Genomic DNA, 12537 nt, shown 5'->3' with positions numbered 1-12537 from the left:
GATGCTCCGCTACTCCAGTGAGGAAAATCCGCCGGCATCGCCCCCGAGCCGCCGCCGCGAACGGCTCCGCTGCCCCCGGCGAGGGCGACCGCGACCCCCCGCCGCCGCCGGCTCATGAGCAGCGCGGCCTGAGCCGCCCCCCCTTCCCTCCCTCCCCTCCCTCCCTCCCTCCCCGCCGGCCCCTCTCCCGAGCCCTCCGGGAGGCGCGTTGTCACGGAGACCGGCGCCGGTGCCGGCCCGCCGCGCTGCCCCGGCTCTCCCCCGGCCCGCTCCGCGGCTCCCCCCGGCCCCGCTCCCCGCCGCGGGGTGGTGGCTGCGCTTGGCCATGAGTTTACCGCAGAAGGCGGCTTTGAAACCCGGCGCGGCGGCGGCGGCGGGGACCGGCCCCGGGAGCGGGGCGGCGGCGGGGCCGCCTCCTCCCCCGGCTCCCCCTCACCCGGCGCCGGCGCCTCACCCCAACATCAGGGCCTTGCCGCCACAGCCGCCCCAGCAGTATCCTTTGCCCCGGGGGTTTGGGGGTGACACTCCCTCCCCACAGCGAGCGGAGCCGGGGGGGGTGAGGGCTGCGGGGACTCCCTAGGCCTGGGGGCGGTGGGGGGTGAGGGGTCGTGGGGCCCCCCAGACAGGGGAAGGGTAGGGGGTCGCGGGGCCTCCCAGAGCTGGGGCCGTGTGTGAGGTGGGGGTTGTTGCGGGGTTCCCGGCTTTTTTTTGTGCGTCTGTTTGTGTGTGGGGCCCCTTGCAAAGGGGGGCTGCACCTGCTGGGATGGTGCGGGGAAAGGGGGTGCGTCCACTTCCCCAATGGGCTGGTTTGGAGGTTCAGCCCTTCTCAGGGGTTCCCTTTTCCCCCGTCCCCAAAGCAGCGGTGACCCCCAAGGGTAAACTTTTAATTGTAAATCGTTCTTCAGTTTAGCTTCTGGTCCTGCCCAGGTAAGTGCTTTGGTTTTGTTGTTTTTCCAGGCGAATTTAAACTCAGGGTTTTTTTATTTACAGCTGGGGACAATTTTCATGTGATTTGTTTTATTTAATTTTTCCTACTTGGCTGCTGGGACTAAATCTCAGGTGGAACGTTTCACTGAGCAGCTTTCCTTGCCAGGCCATGCCTGATGGGGAGGAGGCTCCCACTCCTCAAAATCCCCCCACCAAAGCGGCTGCTGCTACAAAGAGAGGCCGGCGGAGCTGCGAGTGCTTTTTAAAGGTCTTCGGTTCTGTGCTGCGAGTAGGCCCCGAGTCAGGAGGGAAATACTGCAGGGATCAGCAGGAAAGTGCCTGCCGGCTGAGGTTTTGTTTGCAGTATCCGACAGCATCCCGTTGCAAACTAGCTGTTCTCTCCCCCCTCGCCCCTGGAGTTTTGGGGGGAGTATGAAGTGGAAAACACACTTTGTGAAATATCTCCGTGCTGTGTTATCCGGGGAGTGTGTTTTCCTATTAATGTTTGGCGGTGTGTTGGATTTTAAGGTGGAAGTGCAGGTTGGTTTTCGTGCCGAGGGCTGTGCTCTCAGAACTGTGTTCCCTGTGTATGAGCATTTTCCTGCTCTCACTTTCATTTTGGAGGTGGGAAAACCCAGCCCTTTTATAATCAGTTTAGGTCCATTGTTTTCTTGAGCTTCCGGCAAGAATCACCCCTGCCATGACAACAAATTCATTGCTTAAATCGTGAGACTGTTGACTTTACGGTTTTGTTTGGGTCAAGTGGAAACCCCTGGACGTTCTCTTTGCTGGTTGATTTTTGCCTGATGTGTGGTATTCCGTAATTCTAACCAGCGCTTTAGGAATAAAAAAGTGGGACGGTGCTGTTGGTAGAGTCAGTGGGGTGGTGGTAATTAAAACTGTTGCTCAGGGAAAATTTGCTTCAGTTTTGAGGGATATGCCAAGAGTCGGAGTGGGAATGCCGGCCGGTGTGCGCAGGCTGTGCCCAGCTGATCTGCCCAGCAAGGTGCTGGTTTGTCTGGGGAAGGGCTTTTTTATCGGGGAATGTGGCACTTGGATGCCGTGACAGTTGAAGGCTGAAATTTGCCTGGCTCTGGGGCTGTGCTTTCCAAAGCACTTTATTCCCTGGGGTACTTCTCGGTGTGTTGCTGAGGGGGAGCCTGGTGGGTCAGGTGAGGGGCTGTGCTGTTGTGGCTGTTGCTTTTGGTGAGTGTTACATGAAGCACACAAGGGATGAAGTTTGGGTTTACTTTGAGCACTAAGAACTAGCCTAAGAACAAAAGGGCTTGGAAAGCCTGGAGAAGCTCTTAGAGAAGTTGGAGCTGCTGTGGCAGTGTGTCCCGTCCTGGGGACCCAACTGGACACCGTCAACAGGAGGGACAGAGGGAGGGAGAAGCGTTCAGTGGATATGACAAGTTAGTGTTATAGAAGTGGGGAGGTTAAAATGACAGTTTCATTTTTATTTCTAGACATGCCTATTTTGAAAACATTGTGTTTGACCGATATCTCTCCTTAACTCCTAAGCTACTGACCTGTGCTTGGAATATATACAAACACTTTATTTTTGGTGCTTGTTCAGATGCCCTGGCTGGTTTTATCCTCCACCAAAACCTGTGTTTGATTATAAACAAAAGCTGTTACCTCTCAGTGCTGCTCTGAGTGAGACGCAGGGAGCAGAGTTCATCCCTGATTTACTGGAGTGCAGGGGGTCATCTGAGTTCAGCCTTATTTTTAGCCCTCTTTGGTTTCTTTTTTTTCTCTGTGTTTTGATACAACTATTGAGCCACTGTTACCTCACAGCAGATAAAAGAGTTGCAGGTTTCTCTGACTTGGGCTTTTTAAACCAAAGCAGTTTCTTAGTGGTGAACTTTTTAACTTCGGAAATACCTGTGGTTTCAGAATTAATGCATCATGAAATTAAACAATATCTGTGTAATTGGAAAAAAAAAGAATTGTGTCAGAGAAAAGTGTTCAGCATGTGCATGTAACAAGGCATGAGGGAGGGAAAATTAAAATACAAGGGGAAGAAGGATTTTTTTTCAGAAAATAATATTTATTGAGAGAAAGAAGCTGGAAAGTGATGGACATGAAGAACAGAAATGTTTGGATGTGAGATTCATTCTGTTTCCTGTTATATAGGAAGTTATTGGAGGTGCTGTAAGACAAGATAGACTTGTGAGGAATTTCCTTAACACAACGGCTTCAAGAAGTTAAATTTCTTGTGTAAAAGTAAGTTGGGATAGTTTTGTGGCTCTGGTAGTGGGGAGTACTCAGCCAAACCTGATTTCAGGCAGAAATTGTCAGTATGGATAAATCCTTCAGTAGGAGTCTGACCCTTATTTGGGTGGAACGGACAAGTGAGGGTGAAATGACACACAGAAAGGATATTATAATAAAATAAATCCCAATCTGCCCTCCTTGGTTTTGACTCGCAGAATGCCTCTGCAGAAGTTCCAGTGAAGTCTGGAGTGTGACTTCTTCTGTAGAAAGGTACAGTAACAAAGGTGTTGCAAGGGCACCGGGGGCCTTTGTGATTTTACCTCAGTGGTACTTCTGACATGTGTCACACTCCACCCTGCTCTTTACTCTCCCACTTAGGAATGAAGTATTTTTTTGGTGTGTGTTACATTAAGCTGTTCTTTCAAAGGTCTCTGTGCTGTGAATAAATTTTGAGGATCAATATAACCAGTTTCTTCCCAGTCTAGACATGGGCAAGCATTTGCCTGTTAGGGACAGCTGAGTTGATAGATGGCACCTGGGGTGAGGTTCCCCGGCTGCTGGTTAATGTGATACTATTCAGTCAGAGCCAAATCAGAGCTGTCTGCAGCTCAGGGCTGGTATCAGGGTGGTGTCAGGGCTTTGTTTTCTTTCCCCAACTTCTTCATGTTTGGAGGGAGTTGCTGGTTGTTGATGTGCAGGCACTGGTAAATTTGACTTTTTTCTATCCCCATGGCTGCTTCCATGTGGGATTGAGCATCTCTGAAAAATTGGGTATTCCTCAGGCTATTGCAGGTTGTGGCAGGCTCAGGATGGGTGTCAAAAGACTGTTGCTAATTTTTTTTTTCCCCTTCTTCCTCCTTGTTAATTCCTTTTCCGAGACGCACAGAGGAAGGATCAGTGTTTGGGGGCTGACCTCTGAATTCCATCGTTGATGTGCAAGGAAACGTGTGTTTTGCTAACGTTGCCTCAGTAATTGAGTTTTAGTTTTTTCCTGCATTGTTCAGCTGACTATGCTGTAGTCCCTTTCAGGAAGTGCTGTGCTGGTTCCTGCTGTGTTGGGTGGCATATTTTGGATGCAAGCAGCTTCCCTAAAGCCCAGGAGGACAGCGAGAAATACAGGATGGCATTCAGGAATGTCTGAGGCCGTGTGAGAAGTTGGGGTGAGTTCCTGGCGGTGCTTGCCCGATGTAGGGATGCAGGCCATGCCAGAATAAGCCTGCCTTGGAGATCTGGTTAAATCAAGATTCTTGAGGAGTATTGGGTGCGTGGGGTCCTCTGTTGTCTCTCCGTGAACAAAGAGTTGAGCTGGAGGAGAAAGTGTCCAATAGTTTTGCCCAGGAGAGAATCAACAGTGTGCACCAAAGGGTCAGGGTCTCTGGGTTGCCATGATCCCCTCTGGAAGTTTAGAGCCAATGCCATCTTCCCTCCCTCCATACTTTCATTTTGAGAGGTGTTTTCCCATACTTCGTGAGGGAGCAGCTCTGTGCTCTCCACGGTTTGTCTGTTGATGACTTTGAAGTTGAGGACAAGGTATTTGGAAGCTACTTGGGCACAAAAGTCAGCTTGAAGAGTGTGGTCGTGTGAAGCACTCCCTGTGCGGCTGTGACATCCACCAAAGTGCAGTCGGAAGTCCTCTCCCAGATGCCAGTGGCAGCTGCAGGTGAGGAAAGTGTCGGGAGCATTATGGGCCCAAGAGGGAAGGAGTGGTGAGAGGTGGGAAGGAGGGAGCAGGAGATCAGATGTGTCCCTTGCTCTCCGTGTTTCTGAGTTGAGGAGGGAATGTTCTGAGATCTCGGCTGGATGAAGGGAATGGGGCAGAGGTGTTGCCCGGGAGGTGTTTCTGTTTAAAAGTATTGAAGCTGTGGAGGTCAAACATCTTGAGAGGATCAGAGCAGGAGAAGAACTTTGAAAAGAGACTTTTCCTGCTGCTCCATGGTGGTGGCTCCTCTGCAGGGGAGGAACGGGCACAGACTGGGGAGCATGTTGCCAAAAATTTAAGTGCCTTAAGCCCCTCTCTGCCATCTTCCCTGTTGATGTTCCCCAGCCTTGGCACATCTTAGTGTTCTTTCAAGCAGCAGTAGCTTTAATTTATTTAATGACAAAAGCTAATCATGTTAGAGCGCAGATATGTCACTTTACCAGCTTAGTAAGATTTTTGTGGTGAAATCTCTTGGAGAAAACCATTCTAAAAATGTGATTTCAAGTGGTTTATTTTCTTCTCACATCTGAGGACATGACTGTGTATGTTCTCTGGCACGAGTCTGTGGGAGAAGGTTACTTTGTCCATTTAAATATATGTGTGTTTAATGAGCAGTTCTAAATTGGGAGCAGAGTTTGTGTAAGAAGTTGTTGAGAGAGTAACAGGAGACTCAGAACAAATAACTTCCCTTTTAGATGTTGGGACATAGAAGGATTTTTATCTGTGTGTGAATGGATTTTGTCCATCATTTTCAGGCTGAAGGGCTTTTCCGTGTCATTAGCAAACATTGGGATGTGTTGAGCTGGTGCATTTGCTCCACTTTTGTTTAGTATTAGGAGTTAGCAGTGAAGATCTCCCTTTAGAAGGCAGAGGTAACTATTTATTTTTTTTTCTCCTAATCCAGCAATTTCAGGGCTAGTCAACTGTCAAGTTTAGTTGTGTGTAAATTCGCTAATATGATTAGAGTTGCTGGAATTCTTACTCGGGGGAATTACAGATGGGTAGTATCGCTGTTTTACAGGCATTGCTTTGGTAAGAAACTTTATCTGTGACTTGAATGTGGTTGCTGGCAATTGCAAAAGCTTTTCTGGAATGAATGGGGAAGAGAAAACGGGTTTTTGTTCCAAGGCATGAACATGTGGGGGGAGGAGTCATGTGCCCCGTGGTCTGGAGGAGCCAGGGGAACTAATTTTTCTTCTTGTTTTTTAAGGAAATACAGTTGATGGGACTCTCATGGTGCTGTATTTTACACTTGCTGGAATTTCAAGCACTTCTCTGTACAGCTTTCCTTCCCAAACCCTGGACTCTGTTTTGCCTCCCAAATAGGAGCTGATGATGTGGAACATTTGGAAGAAGAAAAGAGAATGTATTCTTAGAAAAGACAAGGATCAAAGGGAGGAGAGCAAAATCAGCTTTTAGGCTAGTGAAATTTTCTGGTGCATGTTATTCCTCTGGTTTATTCTTTACCTTTGGAAGGTGTCCCAGGGCGCGCTCCTTCTTTTTGGAATAGGTGATGGCACACTGTTGCTGATGGGACTTGAGTCAAATTGCTGCTGGGCATGTAACTAGGTTAATGGGACAATGTGATTAGTTTTTTTTCTTTCCTGAAAGGAAAATTACACACTATGTGTTTCAATTGTACCTGAGGAGTTGTTTTTACCTTTGTTTGCTGCACAGTTACGGTGGAGAGAAATGGACAAGTTTCCCCACACTGAGATTGTATCAGGTTTAAATCAATTCTACCACCAAAATATAAGATGTTTCGGTTGTTGGTTGTAACAACTTTGTGTTTCCTTTATCTACACGAGAGTTAAAATATTTCTAGAGCTTTAGATAGGCTTGAAACAAAAGCCATGTGGCTTCCAGAATGTGTGTCTTGAAAATAAAACTTACCCTGTCCTCGACCGATCCCAGTAGTGCTCTCCAAGGTGGAGTGTTGAAATGGGTTAGGACTTGTTGAGGTGCAGCGAGCAGCTGCTCCTTTCCAAGTGCTTGAGCTCAGCAGGAATGAGGCTCCTATGATCTGGAGTAAGAGTATCTGCACAGGAATAGCTGTACAAGTTGGAAGCACAAAGACCCTCCCTGCTTTTGGCAGGGGAGGGGACTGAATATGGTGCGAACAGAAATTTCCTTGCCAGCCTTGGAGTTTGCTCTTGTTGCTGTGAAAATGCCAAGCGAGGAGGAATTAATGCACTTAAAGGTCTTAAATAACACGGATTTTCCTAAGTTTGGAAAGCTTTTGGAAGGTGGAAACTAATAAACATTGCAGGGCTGCTCTGTTTGGGGCTGCCAGATGATAATTTGTGTTTGGTTTGATTTACACGTGAGGGTGACTGTGAGTTACTGAGTTACTCAGAGTAATCAGAGAAGTCTGATTGTAGTGTCTGTGTCGCTGGTGATGGGTGAAAATCCATTTGAGCTGGTGCTATGACTTTGCTAATGGTGGTCTGGAAACTAATTTCCCTCCTCTATGTGTTTTTAGTAAGTTGTAGAAGTTACTGTGTCTTGAAACTGGCTTTTTCTGGGCTTATTTTGTTCTCTTGCCAAAAGGCGAAAATGAGAGAAGTCTTTGGTCTTTCAGACCAAGCAGGAGTCTCTTCCTATGTGCATCAAAGGGAAGGACTTTTTTAGTGATGCTACTTTCAGCTTTGTTTTTTTAATCAACTATGTTCTTGGGAAGGCTCCTAAGCATCCTGAGAGGAAAGGACCTTTAAAAAAAAATCCCAGTGTATTTCTACTGAGTGGTGAGACCCAGCCCTTCTGTCCTGGGGCTGCCACAAGATCTTCCACAGAGCCATCAGGTCTGATGTGAAATTCAGGCTGAAATCTGGCCTGAAAACTGTCTGGAAGTCTTGAATTCCTGTTTGGGAGGATGTACAGGCTCACACTGGACACTTGTTTTGCAATGTGCAGCTGAATCATAGAGCTGACTCGGTATATTATATTGGAAAAGGAACTCAGCAGGGTTCTTGTAGCTGAGGGTGAGTAACCTATACCAGTTATTTGGGGGGAATTCAAGAACTGAAACAACAACAACAAAAACATTTAAAGCCTGTTTATTGTGACTTTTAATGTGAAATTCATGGTGCACCTTGAACTCTGGAGTGTGCTGGGAATGGGATTTCAGCAGCTTTAGTCGTTTGGAAGGTGCTTTTGGATGTAGTATTTCTAGAGCTGGTGAGACGTCTTAAATTCCACTTGCTGTATAGTATAAAACAAACTTGAATTTGTGTCACTCTTTTTCACTAGTGCTCACACGGTTATAAATACTTGTCACTGGACAGTCTTTCTCCAAATATTCAGTTTTTCTGGATTCTGTGTTTCGTGGTTTAGAGTTGTGAATGCAAATAATTCAGCTGTAAACCTGTCTGAATTGAGTATTATGTTTTCCTCCAGTGTTGTGTTTTAAAGTAGTTTTCAAAGTGCCTTTACGTCTGTGTCTTCAAAATGAAAAAGACCTAATTTTTGCTGATATGCAAATATCACGTAAGCTGTTCACCTTAATTTCACTGATGACATTTCCAGAACCTTTTTTTAATTTTGAAAAAGTTCATCTGCACAAATAAACTCCTTTATATTTCCATATTTGGTTGTGAGGTTGTGCACCACGTTTAACCTGTAATGATGCCATTTTGCCCCAAACTACCCCATCTCATGGCAGTGGCTCTGGCAGCGGTATCTGGCATCGCTGGCATTCGCCAAAACAATTGGCCCTTGGCACAGCCCCCTCACTGTCTTGCTGCAGCCAAAGCACACTTCATCCACTCAGGCTGATGTTAGGATCATTAAATAAATGAATGAATTGTACTGTCACCAAATTCCCATCCTGGCAGCCGAAGAACATGAGAGTTTTATAGCCGGGACCTCTGTCCAGAATGTCTTATTGAGTGCCCGGGATATCAGGAGTGAGAACAGTCAGCAAAAACCTTTCTGGTGAAATGTGTGAGCCTTACAGGGAGTTATGTTGTGGGGCGCTGTAAAAGCTTGGATTACCAGATGTCTGATTGTCCAGGATGAGTATTAATCAACCTGGGAAGGGCGTGGAGAAAGGAGCTGGAGCACAGCAATAAAACCATGGACACGGAGGGTGGGGAGAGCAGCTTCTCTGTTGTCAGGTCAGCTCTGTCTTGTTGTTTGAAAGGAGTTTTTGGGGGAAGAACACAGCCAGACTTGGACGTGTTGACAGCAGGGATAACTCTTGTCTCCATCAGGGAGTTTGAGGTCTTGCTTGTTGGGCTAAAATTCCAAAAGGAATTCCAAAAGGAATTCCAAAAGGAATGCTTTGGAAGCTCTTGGAGAAATCTGCTGAACTTCCACCACTGCAAATATTCCCTCAAAGGAGAACTCACTCCTCAGGCTTGGATTGCTTTTTCTTGTGATCTAGCTTCATCCGTCTTTTATGTTGTGCTTAAGGCGGTGTTTCTGCTTAGGAATGGGAGACAAAAGATTGGTACCATCCACACTGACTCTGAGTGGGTCCGAAATGTTTCTGGATTGTGGGGAAAAAGGAAGAAGATGCAACATGTTTCAACCAGCTTGGTGAACCAAATTGCCCTGCAGCCCCTGATAATGTCAGAGATGCTAGGGATAACCAGAAATGTTTGATTTGATCCATTCCTGTTCTGCGGTATTCCAAAACTTCATCCTTTACAGGAAAAATACTTCTCTTATTCTTCCATTCCTCCCATCCACAGTGTTGGTCTTAGCTGTGGTTAATTTGAAAAAAGGCTGCTAAAATAGCACAGCTCACCAGCAGAGTCCTCAGAGCTTCCCTGTGCCTGCTGAAGGTGGTGATGGCACTCGTGGCCATGGTGGTGGTGAATCCAAGTGTCTGGGTGGTGTTTGTTGGTGGAAAGTTGAATCCTAAAGTCTTGCTGTGCTTGTGGAGATACTGCAGTCTGACATCAGCACAGCTGGGTTTATGCTCATCAGAAAAGGAGCCATGGTGCTTGTGGTGGTGCATGGGTTGTCCTGCTGGTGCAGATAGGCCTCAGCAACCAGGCAGGGACAGGTCCTGGAGTTCACTTTTCTTTCTCACCTGGGACAGTGTATCAGGTACATCCTCACTGACTTCCACCTGTATGTTGGTTCAGCTGTGTGGCATCTCTTCAGAGAGTGCTGCAGCCTTCCCTCTGTGTTTTATCGCTGTTTGTGGTGTGAATCTGTACAATTTCCAAATGGTTTGGGTTGGGAGGGACCCTAACCCTAAAGCTCATCCTGTTCCACCCCCTGCCACGAGCAGGGACACATTCCACTAGATCAGGCTGCTCCAAAGCCCATCTGACCCAGCCTTGGATCCAATAGGCAGAGTCAATGGAAGTGTACCAGGATTTCTTTAATGGGAAACGCCCAGAGGCTGATTTACTGCTCATCTTCAGACACTGTTGGGGTGAATATATCATTGCCGTTGCACTTTCTTGGAGTCCCTTGCACAGGTGTGTGAGGTGTGCACCCGAGATTCCTTGTTGAAGGGAAATTAGAGGTGCAGAGGGTTGAACTGAGGAGATTCAGGGCTCCTGTCCTACCTACAGCCCTCTATGAACTTGGGGTTTTGTGCAGCAGTAAGATGTGTTGCACTGCCCTTCCGGGATGCCAGCTTTCCCAGGATTTTATTTTGTATGACACAGAATTTTAACTCAGGGGAAGTGATAAGTTCTGCATGTGGCAAGAAGGTACTTAGGATTTCATTTCATTTTGATAAACGGATGAAATAAAGATTATGGGCTGAGAACCACAAGAAGTTAAGAAACTGGGGATGGAAATGAGCGTCAATACTCCAGAGAATCATCCTTCTAGAATTCCTTGCTCAGCTGACGGGAGGACCATCACTCTAGGTGACAACACTGCTGTCACCACAACAGAGTGACCAGCAGAGCATTGCATTTCCCCATGAGGTCACAGCATGAAGTAGTGGAGACACCACAGGAAATGCAGCTGAGTGAACGAGACAGTAAAATATCAGGCTGTTTGATATTCCTGCTTATCGTACAAATGGAGAGCCTGGCTCAGAAATAGATGGATGCTGCTGCAGGGTCCCCAACCCCCAGGACACAAGCAGGGGCTATCCCTGTGGAGCAGAGACATGTGGGGGGTAAAGCCTGGCAAGCTGTATTGGTTTATTTGTGATTTTAGGACACAAAATTTGAAGTGAGTGTGCAGGGGCAACTAGTTTTCTGTTAATAGCATGCACGGGAGGGGAAAAGTCAGCTGGTTTTTAGTACTTTGCAGAAATTCAGACTCCTGGGTGAAAATTGCCATGAATGAGCACCGCGGGTGCTCGTGTCTGGATGGAAACTTTTTTCTCTGGTGGCATAACAACGTGCCCCAGCTGCAGTAACTGCTGGCAGCAAAGGGAAGCCAGAGATGGGAGGTTTTACTTGGTGAATTCAGCACGAGGGAAGGTAGGCTCTCAGACCCACACAGAAGTTTGTTCCAGGCTGTAAGCTGAATAAGGCCTGGATAAAAGCTTGAGATTCTTTCTCTGCAGTGAGATCCTTTTCCTCCTGCTCTGCCTTCCTCTGTTTGTGCCTTTTTAGTTATGTCACCTGGCCCTGTCTGCTTTGGCCCTTGCGGTTTTAATGCTCTTACCTGGTTATGTGTGTGCAGGGCAAACTTGGTATAGAAATAACTTGGTGTGTGTGTGTGTGTGTGTGTTAAGTAACCGCCCTGGAGGAAACAAGCCCCAAACAATCCAAATTTTCTCTTTCTGTTAGGACTGGAGTGTTTTTCCCGGTTGGTGTCTTCTGCCACACTGGCAGTGGCTCTGCACTTCCTAACCCAGACCCAGGGTGTGTTTATCAGGTTGCCTCATGGATGGGGGCTGAGCAGGTCAGAGCCTCTCCCTGAGCTGCTATCAGGCCAGAAACTGCTGTTTAAGCTGCTACACTGCTAAGGGGACAGTAACACTGAATTTGGGGACCTTTGTTTTTGTTGGAATGTGATTCAGTTTGTGCCTGGTTTGTCTGTTTGGTGTAAATTGTTTTAAGCTCAAGGATTGAAATCCAGGAGTATTTGAAAATAACTGTTGTATCTGCAGTTGCATTTCAGAATGGGAAAAGTGAAAGATGGGTGTGGCTTCAGCTGTGTCATCTGCTTTGTGGGATTTTATTAAAAAACTTTTTTCTATCAGACTAAATGTGTCAAACAAGCATCTGATGCAGCAGAAGTGCAGAGAACAGCTGAAGAATCATTCCTGTTCCTTTTGGAATAGACCAAAAGCCAAAGTTACTCCAGAAAGGAGTAGGCTGATGTGTGTGTCTGGCCAGACAGGAGATCAAAGCTTTGTTCTCCCCAACTGTCTCCTCCCAGTCACTCCTTGTCACCTCCATCAAGCCAGCTTGCTCACAGCCTTTGGATATTTTTACAGCATTTACCAGGAGGTTTGCTCAGTCTTACCCTTGTTTAGCTACTGTTCAGTGTGAGACTACTACTGTTACGTTTTGGGGGGGGTTTTTTGAAAATTCAGTAAATGAAATTGCAAGTTGTGGCTCTGGTATTGCCTCATGTCAAATTTGCCTCTATCTCCCCTTGCTCTTCCTTGGCCAGTGCCTGGGAATGTCATGTGTGTGATGTTTTTCTTTGAATGCATGTCTCCTATTAGAGAGAGCAATATTAGACTGCTTTTACTCATTTCTTGAACAATGTAGTTTCTTCACTGTGAAGACTCCTTCTCATTCTCTGGGAGTGATGGT

General features: G+C 47.0%; 1 protein-coding gene across 4 annotated transcripts in view; it reads left to right on the top strand.

The window, feature by feature from the left end:
* Positions 1-377: 377 nt before the first annotated feature.
* EIF4G3 (eukaryotic translation initiation factor 4 gamma 3) overlaps positions 378-12537 on the top strand; it is a 141819-nt gene continuing 129659 nt past the window's right edge. For 2 of the 4 annotated variants that reach the window (XM_040084802.2, XM_040084793.2), the window contains exon 1: positions 378-492. The gene's annotated coding sequence lies outside the window, so the exon portion shown is untranslated. Of the gene's footprint in view, positions 493-1237; positions 1291-12537 lie in introns of those variants that run through there. The other 2 variants (XM_058423347.1, XM_058423358.1) reach the window with 2 other exon arrangements.

Source organism: Hirundo rustica, chromosome 22, assembly GCF_015227805.2.
Source record: "Hirundo rustica isolate bHirRus1 chromosome 22, bHirRus1.pri.v3, whole genome shotgun sequence".
NCBI lineage: Eukaryota > Metazoa > Chordata > Aves > Passeriformes > Hirundinidae > Hirundo > Hirundo rustica.
Note: the sequence above shows the minus strand (reverse complement) of the source record. Positions and strands in the feature narration are given on the sequence as shown.